The sequence below is a fragment of the Gorilla gorilla genome, chromosome 20, assembly GCF_029281585.2.
Source record: "Gorilla gorilla gorilla isolate KB3781 chromosome 20, NHGRI_mGorGor1-v2.1_pri, whole genome shotgun sequence".
NCBI lineage: Eukaryota > Metazoa > Chordata > Mammalia > Primates > Hominidae > Gorilla > Gorilla gorilla.
Genome location: NC_073244.2, coordinates 73248821 through 73263747, shown reverse-complemented (window position 1 = coordinate 73263747; position 14927 = coordinate 73248821).

The following is a 14927-nucleotide window of genomic DNA, read 5'->3' as shown; positions in this document are numbered from 1 at the left end:
CATGGAAATATCTACACAGCTTTCTGTATAAACATGGAAATATCTAGAACACCATCTCTATAAACATGGAAATATCTACACCGCTATCTGTATAAACATGGAAATATCTACACCGCTATCTGTATGAACATGGAATTATCTTCACTGCCATCTGTATGAACATGGAAATATCTACACCGCTATCTGTATGAACATGGAAATATCTACACCGCTATCTGTATGAACATGGAAATATCTACACCGCTATGTGTATGAACATGGAAATATCTACACTGCCATCTGTAAGAACATGGAAATATCTACACCGCCAACTGTATGAACATAGAAATACCTAAACCGCCATCTCTAAAAAGGTGAAAATACCTATACCGCTATTTGTATGAACATGCAAATATCTACAATGCTATCTCTGCAAACTTGGAAATATCTACACCGCTTTGTCTATAAACTTGGAAATATCTACACCGCTATATGTACCAACATGGAAATACCTACACCGCTATCTGTGTAAACATGGAAATATCTAAACAGCCCTCTGTAAAAACATGGAAATAACTGCACCGCCATCTCTTTAAGCATGGAAATATCTACACCGCTATCTGTATGAACATGGAAATATCTACACCGCTATCTGTATGAACATGCAAATATCTACACAGCTATCTGTATATCAATGGAAATATCTACACTGCTATCTCTATAAACATGGAAATAACTACACTGCTATCTGTATAAACATGGAAATATCTACAACGCCATCTGTATTAAGATAGATATATCTACACCGCTATCTGTATAAACATGGAAATATCTACACCGCTATCTGTATAAACATGGAAATATCTACACCACTATCTCCATAAACATGGAAATACCCACACCGCTATCTGTAATAAACATGGAAATATCAGCACCGCTATCTGTATAAACATGGAAATATCTACACAGCTATCTGCATATACATGGAAATATCTACACAGCTTTCACTCTAAACATGGAAATAACTACACCGCTATCTCTATAAACATGGAAATATCTTCACCACTGTCTGTATAAACATGGAAATAACTACACCGCTATCTCTATAAACATGTAAATATTTACAATGCTTTCTGTGTAAACATGGAAATGTCTACACCGCTATCTGTGGAAAGATGGAAATGTCTACACCGTTATCTGTGTAAACATGGAAATATCTACACCGCTATCTGTGTAAACATGGAAATATCTACACCGCCATCTCTATAAACATGGAAATATCTACACCGCCAACTGTATGAACATAGAAATATCTAAACCGTCATCTATAAAAAGGTGAAAATACCTATACCGCTATTTGTATGAACATGGAAATATCTACAATGCTATCTCTGTAAACTTGGAAATATCTACACCGCTTTGTCTATAAACTTGGAAATATCTACACCGCTATATGTACCAACATGGAAATATCTACACCGCTATCTGTGTAAACATGGAAATATCTAAACCGCCCTCTGTATAAACATGGAAATATCTGCACCGCCATCTCTATAAGCATGGAAATATCTACACCGCTATCTGTATGAACATGGAAATATCTACACTGCTACCTGTATGAACATGCAAATATCTACAAAGCTATCTGTATATCAATGGAAATATCTACACTGCTATCTCTATAAACATGGAAATAACTACACTGCTATCTGTATAAACATGGAAATATCTACACCGCCACCTGTATGAACATGGAAATATCTACACTGCCATCCGTACGAACATGGAAATATCTACACCGCCATCTGTATGAACATGTAAATATCTACACCGTCATCTGTATGAACATGGAAATATCTACACCGCAAAATGTATGAACATGGAAATATCTACAATGCTATCTGTATGAAAATGGAAATATCTAAATAGCTATCTGTATGAACATGGAAATATCTACACTGCTCTGTGTATGAACATGGAAATATCTACACCGCTATCTGTATGAACATGGAAATATCTACACCGTTATCTGTATGAACATGGAAATATCTACACCGCTATCTGAATGAAAATAGAACTATCTACACCGCTCTCTGTATGAACATGGAAATATATACACCGCTATCTGTATGAACATGGAAATATCTACACCGCTATCTGTATGAACATGCAAATATCTACACAGCTATCTGTATATCGATGGAAATATCTACCCTGCTATCTCTATAAACATGGAAATAACTACACTGCTATCTGTATAAACATGGAAATATCTACAACACCATCTCTATGAACATGGAAATATCTACACCGCCATTTGTATGAACATGGAAATATCTACACCGCCGTCTCTATTAACATGGAAATATCTTCGCCGCCATCTGTATGAACATGGATATATCTACACCGGCATCTGGATGAACATGGAAATATCTACACCGCTATCTGCATGAACATGGAAATATCTACACAGCTATCTGCGTATACATGGAAATATCTACACAGATTTCTCTATATATATGGAAATAACTACAGCGCTATCCCTATAAACTTCGAAATATCTACACCGCCATCTGTAGGAATATGGAAATATCTACACCGCCATCTGTGCGAACATGGACATACGTACACCGACATCTGTATTAAGATGGAAATATCTACACCGCTATCTGTATAAACATGGAAATATCTGCCCAAATATCTGTATAGACATGGAAATACCCGCACCGCTATCGGTATAAACATGGAAATATCTACACCTCTATCTGCATAAACATGGAAATATCTACACTGCTATCTGCGTAAACATGGAAATATCTACACCGCCATCTGTGTAAACATGAAAATATCTACACCGCCATCTCTATAAACATGGAAATATCTACACCGCCATCTCTATGAACATGGATATATCTACACCGGCATCTGGATGTACATGGAATTATCTACACCGCTATCTGCATGAACATGGAAATATCTGCACCGCTATCTGTATAAACATGGAAATATCTGCCTATCTGTATAAACATGGAAATATCCGCACCGCTATCTGTATGAACATGGAAATATCTACACCGCTATCTGCATAAACATGGAAATATCCACAACGCTATCTGTGTAAACATGGAAATTTCTACACCGCTATCTGTGTAAATATGGAAATATCTACACCGCCATCTGTGTAAACATGAAAATATCTACACCGCCATCTCTAAAAACATGGAAATATCTACACCGCCATCTGTATGAACATGAAAATATCTACACCGCCATCTCTATAAACGTGGAAATATCTACAACGATATCTGTATGAACTTGGAAATATCTACACTGCTATCTGTATAAAATTGAAATTATCTACACCACTATCTCTATATACATGGAAATATCTACACTGTTATCTGTATAAAAATTGAAATATCTACACCTCTATCTGTATAAACATGGAAATATCTTCACCGCTATCTGTATAAACATGGAAATATCTACAACGCTGTCTCTATCAACTTGGAAATAACTACACCACTATCTCTATAAACATGGAAATATCTAGACCGCCATCTCTATAAAGATGGAAATACCTACACCACCATCTGTATAAACATGGAAATATCTATACCGCTATCTGCATAAACATGGAAATATCTACACCACCATCTCTACGAACTTGGAAATATCTACACCGCCATCTGTACGAACATGGAAATATCTACACTGCCATCTGTATGAACATGTAAATAGCTACACCGCCATCTGTATGAACATGGAAATATCTACACCGCCATCTGTACGAACATGGACATATCTACACCGCAATCTGTATTAAGATGGAAATAACTATACCGCTATCTGTATAAACATGGAAATATCTACACCGCTATCTGCATAAACATGGAAATATCCACACTACTATCTGTGTAAACATGGAAATGTCTACACCGCTATCTGTGTAAACATGGAAATACCTACACCGCTATCTCTATAAACTTGGAAATATCTACACCGCTATGTGTATCAACATGGAAATATCTACACCGCTACATCTGTAAACATGGAAATATCTAAACCACCCTCTGTATAAACATGGAAATATCTACACCGCCATCTCTATAAACATGGATATATCTTCACCACCATATGTATGAACACGGAAATATCTACACCGTCATCTCTCTAAAGGTGGAAATATCTAAACTGCTATTTGTATATACATGGAAATATCTACACTGCTATCTGTATAAACCTGGAAATATCTACACCGCCACCTGTATGAACATGGAAATATCTACCCTGCCATCTGTACGAACATGGAAATATCTACACCGCCATCTGTACAAACATGTAAATATCTACACCGCCATCTGTATGAACATGGAAATATCTACATCGCAAACTGTATGAACATGGAAATCTCTACACCGCTATTTGTATGAACTTCGAAATATCTACACTGTTATCTGTATAATATTGGAATAATCTACAACGCTATCTGTATAAACATGGAAATATCTATACCGCTATCTGAATGAAAATCGAAATATCTACACCGCTATCAGTATGAACATGGAAATATCTACACCACTATCTGTATAAACATGGAAATATCTACACCGCTCTCTGTATAATCATTGAAATATCCACACCGCTATCTGTGTAAACATGGAAATAACTTCACCGCTATCTGTATAAACATGGAAATAACTACACCATTATCTCTACAAACATGTAAATATCTACAATGCTATCTGTGTAAACATGGAAAGGTCTACACCACTATCTGTGTAAACATGGAAATATCTACACCGCTTTCTGAATAAACATGGAAATATCTACACCGCCATCAGTATAAACATGGAAATATCGACACCGCCATCTCTATAAACATAGAAATATCTACACCGCCATCTCTATGAACATGGAAATATCTGCACCGCCATCTGTATTGACATGGAAATATCTACACCGCCATCTGTATTAAGATGCAAATATCCACACCGCTATCTGTAGAAACATGGAAATATCTAAACCGATATCTGCATAAACATGGAAATATCTATACAGTTTTCTCTACAAACATGGAAATAACTACACCGCTATCTCTATAAACATGGAAATATCTTAAAAGCTGTCTGTATAAACTTGGAAATAACTACACCGCTATCTCTATAAACGTGTAAATATTTACAATGCTATCTGTGTAAACATGGAAATGTGTACACCGCTATCTGTGGAAAGATGGAAATGTCTACAGCGTTATCAGTGTAAACATGGAAATATCTAGACAGCTAACTGCATACACATGGAAATATCTACACAGCTTTCTCTATAAACAAGGAAATAACTACACCGCTATCTCTATTGACACGGAAATATCTACACTGCTATGTGTATCAGCATGGAAATATCTACAACGCTATCTGTGTAAACATGGAAATATCTACCCCGCCATTTGTATGAACATGGAAATATCTACACCGCCATCTCTATAAACGTGGAAATATCTACACCGCTATTTGTATGAACATGAAAATATCTACACTGCTATCTGTATAAAATTGGAATTATCTACACCGCTATCTCTATAAACATGGAAAGAACTACATCGCTATCTGTATAAACAAGAGAATATCTAGACCGCCATCTCTATAAACATGTAAATATATACACCTCTATCTGTATAAACATGGAGATATCTACACCGCTATCTGTATAGACATGAAAATATATTCACCGCTATCTGTATAAACATGGAAATATCTACAATGCTGTCTCTACAAACTTGGAAATAACTAAACCACCATCTCTATCAACATGGAAATATGTAGACCGCCATCTCTATAAACATGGAAATATCTACACCGCTATCAGTATAAACATGGAAATATCTACAACGCTATCTCTATAAACAGGGAAATATCTACACCGCCATCTGGATGAACAGGGAAATATCTACACCACCATCTGTATGAATATGGAAATATCTACACCCCTACGTGTATAAACACGGAAAGATCTACACCGCTATGTGTATGAACATGGAAATATCTACACAGCTAACTGCGTATACATGGAAATATCTGCACAGCTTTCTCTATAAACAAGGAAATATCTACACCGCTATCTCTATGAACATTTAAATATCCACACTGCCATTTGTATGAACATGGAAATATCTACACTGCCATCTCTAGGAACATGGAAATATCTAGAACGCCATCTGTATTAAGATGGAAATATCTACACCGCTATCTGTATAAACATGGAAATATCTATACCACTATCTGTATAAACTTGGAAATATCTACAACGCCACCTGTATAAACATGGAAATATCTACACCGCTATCTTTATAAACGTGGAAATATCTGCACCGCTATCTGTATAAACATGGAAATATCTGCACCGCTATCTCTATGAACATGGAAATATCTACACAGCTATCTGTATGAACATGGAAATATCTACACCGCTATCTGTATGAACATGGAAATATCTACACCGCCATCTGTATGAACATTCAAATATCTACACAGCTATCTGTATATCAATGGAAATATCTACACTGCTATCTCTATAAACATGGAAATAACTACACTGCTATCTGTATAAACATGGAAATATCTACACCGCCATCTCTATGAACATGGAAATATCTACACCGCCATTTGTATGAACAAGGAAATAACCACACCGCCATCTCTATGAACATGGAAATATCTACACCGCCGTGTGTATGAACATGGACATATCTACAGCGCCATCTGTATGAACATGGAAATATCTTCACCGCCTTCTGCATGAACATGGAAATATCTACACCGCCATCTGTATGAACATGGAAATACCTTCACCGCCATCTGTATGAACATGGATATATCTACACCGCTATCTGTATGAACTTGGAAATATCTACAACGCCATCTGTACTAAGATGGAAATATCCACACCGCTATCTGCATAAACAAGGAAATATCTATACCGCTATCTGTATAAACATGGAAATATCTACAATGCTATCTCTATAAACTTGAAATATCTCCACCGCTTTCTCTATAAACTTGGAAATATCTACACCGCTATATATACCAACATGGAAATATCTACACCGCTATCTGTGTAGACATGGAAATATCTATACCGCCCTCTATATAAGCATGGAAATATCTACACCACCATCCGTATGAACATGGAAATATCTACACCGCCATCCGTATGAACATGGAAATATCTACACCGCCATCTCTATGAACATGGAAATATGTACACCGCCATCTGTATGAATATGTAAATATCTTCACCGCCATCAGTATGAACATGGAAATATCTACACCGCTATCTGTATGAACATGGAAATATCAACACCGCTAACTGTATGAACATGGAAATATCAACACCGCTATCTGTATGAACATGGAAATATCAACACCGCTATCTGTTTGAACATAGAAATATCTACACTGCTATCTGTATGAACGTGGAAATATCTTCACCGCTATCTGTATGAACATGGAAACATCTACACCGCTATCTGTATGAACATGGAAATATCAACACAGCTATCTGTATGTCAATGAAAATGTCTACACTGCTATCTCTATAAACATGGAAATAACTACACCACCATCTGTATGAACATGGAAATACCTACAATGCCATCTCAATGAACATGGAAATATCTACACCGCCATTTGTATGATCATGGAAATATCTACACCGCCATCCGCATGAACATGGAAATTCCTTCACCGCCATCTGTATGAACATGGATATATCAACACCGCCATGTGGATGAATACGGAATTATCTACACCGCTATCTGTATGAACATGGAAATATCTACACAGCTATCTGCATATACATGGAAATATCTAAACAGCTTTCTATATAAACATGGAAATAACTACACCGCCATCTCTATAAACTTGGAAATAACTACACCGCCATCTATAGGAACATGGAAAAATCTACACCGCCATCTGTAGGAACATGGAAATATCTACACCGCCATCTGTATTAAGATGGAAATATCTGAACCGCTATCTGTATAAACATGGAAATATCTACACCGCTATCTGTATAAACATGGAGATATCCACACCGCTATATGTATAAACATGGAAATATGCACACCGCTATCTGTATAAACATGGACATATCAGCACCGCTATCTGTATAAACATGGAAATATCTTCACCGCTCTCTGCATAATCCATGAAATATCCACACCGCTATCTGTGTAAGCATGGAAATAACTTCACCGCTATCTGTATGAACACGGAAGTAACTACACCACTATCTCTATAAACATGCAAATATCTACAACGCTATCTGTTTCAACATGGAAATGTCTTCACCACTATCTGTGTAAACATGGAAATATCTACACCGCTTTCTGTATAAACATGGAAATATCTACACCGCCTTCTCTATAAACATGGAAATATCTACACCGTCATCAGTATAAACGTGGAAATATCTACACCGCCATCTCTATAAACATAGAAATATCTACACCGCTATCTGTATGAACATGCAAATATCCACTCTGCTATCTGTATGAACATGGAAATATCTACATCTCTGTCTGTAAGAACATGGAAATGTCTGCATAGCTATATGTATATACATGGAAAACTCTACAGCGCTATCTCTATAAACATGGAAATAAATACACCGTTATCTCTATAAACATGGAAATATCTTCACCGCTGTCTGTATAAACATGTAAATAACTACACCGCTATCTCTATAAACATGTAAATATTTACAATGCTATCTGTGTAAACATGGGAATGTCTACACCGCTATCTGTGGAAAGATGGAAATGTCTACACCGTTATCTGGGTAAACATGGAAATGTCTGCACTGCTATCTGTGTAAACATGGAAATATCTACACCGCCATCTCTATAAACATGGAAATATCTTCTCCGCCATCTGAATAAACATGGAAATATCTACACCGCCATCTCTATAAACATAGAAACAACAACGCCAACTGTATGAACATGGAAATATCTACACCGCCATCTCTATAAAGGTGAAAATATCTATACCACTATCTGTATGAACATGGAAAAAATCACACTGCTTTCTGTATATACATGGAAATATCTACACCGCTATCTCTATAAACATGGAAATAACTACACCGCTATCTCTATAAACATGGAAATAACTACACTGCCATCTCTAAGAACATGCAAATAACTACACCGCCATTTGTATGAACATGGAAATATCTAAACCGCCATCTGTATGAACGTGGAATTAACTTAACCACCATCTGTATGAACATGGAAATATCTACACAGTTAACTGCATATACATGGAAATATCTACACAGATTTCTCTGTAAACAAGAAAATAACTACACCGCTATCTCTAAAAACATGGAAATATATACCCCGCTATGTGAATCAACATGGAAATATCTGCACCGCTATCTGTGTTAACATGGAAATATCTACACCGCCATCTGTATGAACATGGAAATATCTACACCGCCATCTGTATGAACATGGAAATATCTACACCGCTATTTGTATGAACTTCGAAATATCTACACTGCTATCTGTATAATATTGGAATAATCTACAACGCTATCTGTATAAACATGGAAATATCTACACCGCTATCTGCATAAACAAGACAATATCTAGACCGCCATCTCTATAAACTTGTGAATATCTACACCGCTATCTGCATAAACATGGAAATATCTACACCGCTATCTGTTTAAACATGGAAACATCTACACCGCTATGTGTATGAACATGCAAATATCTTCACAGCTATCTGTATACCAATGGAAATATCTACACTGCTATTTCTATAAACATGGAAATAACTACACTGCTATCTGTATAAACATGGAAATATCTACACCGCCACCTGTATGAACATGGAATTATCTACACTGCCATCCATACGAACATGGAAATATCTACACCGAAATCTGTATGAACATGTAAATATCTACACCGCCATCTGTATGAACATGGAAATATCTACACCGCTAACTGTATGACCATGGAAATATCTACACCGCCATCTCTATAAAGGTGGAAATATCTACACCGCTCTCTGTACGAACTTCGAAATATCTACACTGCTATCTGTATAAAATTGGAATTATCTACACCACTATCTCTATAAACATGAAAATATCTACACCGCTATCTGTATAAACATGGAAATATCTACACCGCTATCTGTATAAACATGGAAATATCTTCACCGCTATCTGTATAAACATGGAAATATCTACAACGCTGTCTCTATAAACTTGGAAATAATTACACCACTATCTCTATAAACATGGAAATATCTAGACTGCCATCTCTATAAACATTGTAATATCTACACCACCATCTGTATAAACATAGAAATATCTATACCGCTATCTGCATAAACATGGAAATATCTACACCACCATCTCTATGAACATGGAAATATCTACACCGCCATCTGTATGAACATGGAAATATCTACACCGCCATGTGTACGAACATGTAAATATCTACACCGCCATCTGTATGAACATGGAAATATCTACACCTCTAACTGTATGAACATGGAAATATCTAAACCGCTATCTGTATGAACATGGAAATATCTACACCGTTATCTGTATGAACATGGAAATATCTACACCGCTCTCTGTATGAACATGGAAATATCTACACCGCTATCTGTATGAACATGAAAATATCTACACCGCTATCTGTATGAACATGCAAATATCTACACAGCTATCTGTATATCAATGGAAATATCTACACTGCTATCTCAATAAACATGGAAATAACTACACTGCTGTCTGTATAAACATGGAAATATCTACACCGCCACCTGTATGAACATGGAAATATCTACACTGCCATCCGTACGAACATGGAAATATCTACACCGCCATCTGTATGAACATGGAAATATCTACACCGCCATTTGTATGAACATGGAAATATCTACACCGCAAACTGTATGAACATGGAAATATCTACACCTCTCTCTGTATGAACATGGAAATATCTACACCACTATCTGTATGAACATAGAAATATCTACACCGTTATCTGTATGAACATTGAAATATCTACACCGCTACCTGAATGAAAATGGAAATATCTACACCGCTATCTGTATGAACATGGAAATATCTACACCGCTATCTGTATGAACATGGAAATATCTACACCGCTATCTGTATGAACATGCAAATATCTACACAGCTATCTGTATATCAATGGAAATATCTACACTGCTATCTGTATAAACATGGAAATATTTACACCGCCACGTGTATGAACATGGAAATATCTACACTGCCATCCGTACTAACATGGAAATATCTACACGGCCATCTGTATGAACATGTAAATATCTACACCGCCATCTATAGGAACATGGCAATATCTACACCGCCATCTCTATAAACATGGATAAACCTACACCGCTATCTGTATGAACATGGAAATATCTACACCGCTATATGTATGAACATGGAAATATCTTCACCGCTCTCTGTATGAACATGGAAATATCTACACCGCTATCTGTATGAACATGGAAATATCTACACCGCTATCTGTATGAACATGGAAATATCTACACCGCTATCTGTATTAACATGCAAATATCTACACAGCTATCTGTATATCAGTGGAAATAACTACACTGCTATCTCTATAAACATGCAAATAACTACACTGCTATCTGTATAAACATGGAAATACCTAAACCACCATCTCTATGAACATGGAAATATCTACACCGCCATTTGTATGAGCATGGAAATATCTACACCGCCATCTCTATGAACATGGAAATATCTACACCGCCGTCTCTATGAACATGGAAAAGTCTTCACCGCCATCTGTATGAACATGGATATATCTACACTGGCATCTGGATGAACATGGAAATATCTACACCGCTCTCTGCATGTACATGGAAATATCTACACCGCCATCTCTATGAACATGGAAATATCTACACCGCCATCTGTACGAACATGGAAATATTTACAACGCCATGTGTACGAACATGTAAATATCTACACCACCATCTGTATGAACATGGAAATATCTACACCTCTAACTGTATGAACATGGAAATATCTAAACCGTTATCTGTATGAACATGGAAATATCTACACCGCTCTCAGTATGAAAATGGAAATATCTACACCGCTATCTGTATGAACATGGGAATATCTACACCGCTATCTGTATGAACATGCAAATATCTAGACAGTTATCTGTATATCAATGGAAATATCTACACTGCTATCTCTATAAACATGGAAATATCTACACTGCTATCTGTATAAACATGGAAATATTTACACCGCCACCTGTATGAACATGGAAATATCTACACTGCCATCCGTACTAACATGGAAATATCTACACCGCCATCTGTATGAACATGTAAATATCTACACCGCCATCTGTAGGAACATGGAAATATCTACACCGCCGTCTCTATGAACATGGATATACCTACACCGCTATCTGTATGAACATGGAAATATCTACACCGCTATCTGTATGAACATGAAAATATCTTCACCGCTCTCTGTATGAACATGGAAATATCTACACCGCTATCTGTATGAACATGGAAATATCTACACCGCTATCTGTATGAACATGGAAATATCTACACCGCTATCTGTATGAACATGCAAATATCTACACAGCTATCTGTATATCAGTGGAAATATCTACACTGCTATCTCTATAAACATGGAAATAACTACACTGCTATCTGTATAAACATGGAAATATCTACACCACCATCTCTATGAACATGGAAATATCTACACCACCATTTGTATGAGCATGGAAATATCTACACCGCCATCTCTATGAACATGGAAATATCTACACCGCCGTCTCTATGAACATGGAAAAGACTTCACCGCCATCTGTATGAACATAGATATATCTACACCGGCATCTGGATGAACATGGAAATATCTACACCGCTCTCTGCATGTACATGGAAATATCTACACCGCCATCTCTATGAACATGGAAATATCTACACCGCCATCTGTACGAACATGGAAATATTTACAACGCCATGTGTACGAACATGTAAATATCTACACCGCCATCTGTATGAACATGGAAATATCTACACCTCTAACTGTATGAACATGGAAATATCTAAACCGCTATCTGTATGAACATGGAAATATCTACACCGTTATCTGTATGAACATGGAAATATCTACACCGCTCTCTGTATGAACATGGAAATATCTACACCGCTATCTGTATGAACATGGAAATATCTACACTGCTATCTGTATGAACATGCAAATATCTACACAGCTATCTGTATATCAATGGAAATATCTACACTGCTATCTCTATATACATGGAAATAACTACACTGCTGTCTGTATAAACATGGAAATATCCACACCGCCACCTGTATGAACATGGAAATATCTACACTGCCATCCGTACGAACATGGAAATATCTACACCGCCATCTGAAAGAACATGGAAATATCTACACCGCCATTTCTATGAACATGGAAATATCTACACCGCAAAATGTATGAACATGGAAATATCTACACCTCTCTCTGTATGAACATGGAAATATCTACACCACTATCTGTATGAACATAGAAATATCTACACCGTTATCTGTATGAACATTGAAATATCTACACCGCTATCTGAATGAAAATGGAAATATCTACACCGCAATCTGTATGAACATGGAAATATCTACACCGCTATCTGTATGAACATGCAAATATCTACACAGTTATCTGTATATCAATGGAAATATCTACACTGCTATCTCTATAAACATGGAAATATCTACACTGCTATCTGTATAAACATGGAAATATTTACACCGCCACCTGTAGGAACATGGAAATATCTACACTGCCATCCGTACTAACATGGAAATATCTACACCGCCATCTGTATGAACATGTAAATATCTACACCGCCATCTGTAGGAACATGGAAATATCTACACCGCCGTCTCTATGAACATGGATATACCTACACCGCTATCTGTATGAACATGGAAATATCTACACCGCTATCTGTATGAACATGGAAATATCTTCACCGCTCTCTGTATGAACATGGAAATATCTACACCGCTATCTGTATGAACATGGAAATATCTACACCGCTATCTGTATGAACATGGAAATATCTACACCGCTATCTGTATGAACATGCAAATATCTACACCGCTATCTGTATGAACATGGAAATATCTACACCGCTATCTGTATGAACATGCAAATATCTACACAGCTATATGTATATCAGTGGAAATATCTACACTGCTATCTCTATAAACATGGAAATAACTACACTGCTATGTGTATAAACATGGAAATATCTACACCACCATCTCTATGAACATGGAAATATCTACACCGCCATTTGTATGAGCACGGAAATATCTACACCGCCATCTCTATGAACATGGAAATATCTACACCGCCGTCTCTATGAACATGGAAAAGTCTTCACCGCCATCTGTATGAACATGGATATATCTACACCGGCATCTGGATGAACAAGGAAATACCTACACCGCTCTCTGCATGTACATGGAAATATCTACACCGCCATCTCTATGAACATGGAAATATCTACACCGCCATCTGTACGAACATGGAAATATTTACAACGCCATGTGTACGAACATGTAAATATCTACACCGCCATCTGTATGAACATGGAAATGTCTACACCTCTAACTGTATGAACATGGAAATATCTACACCGCTATCTGTACGAACATGGAAATACCTACAGCGCTAACTGTATGAACATGGAAATACCTACACCGCTATCTGTGTGAACATGGAAATGTCTACACCGCTATCTGTATGAACATGGAAATATCTACACCGCTATCTGTATGAACATGGAAATATCTACACTGTTA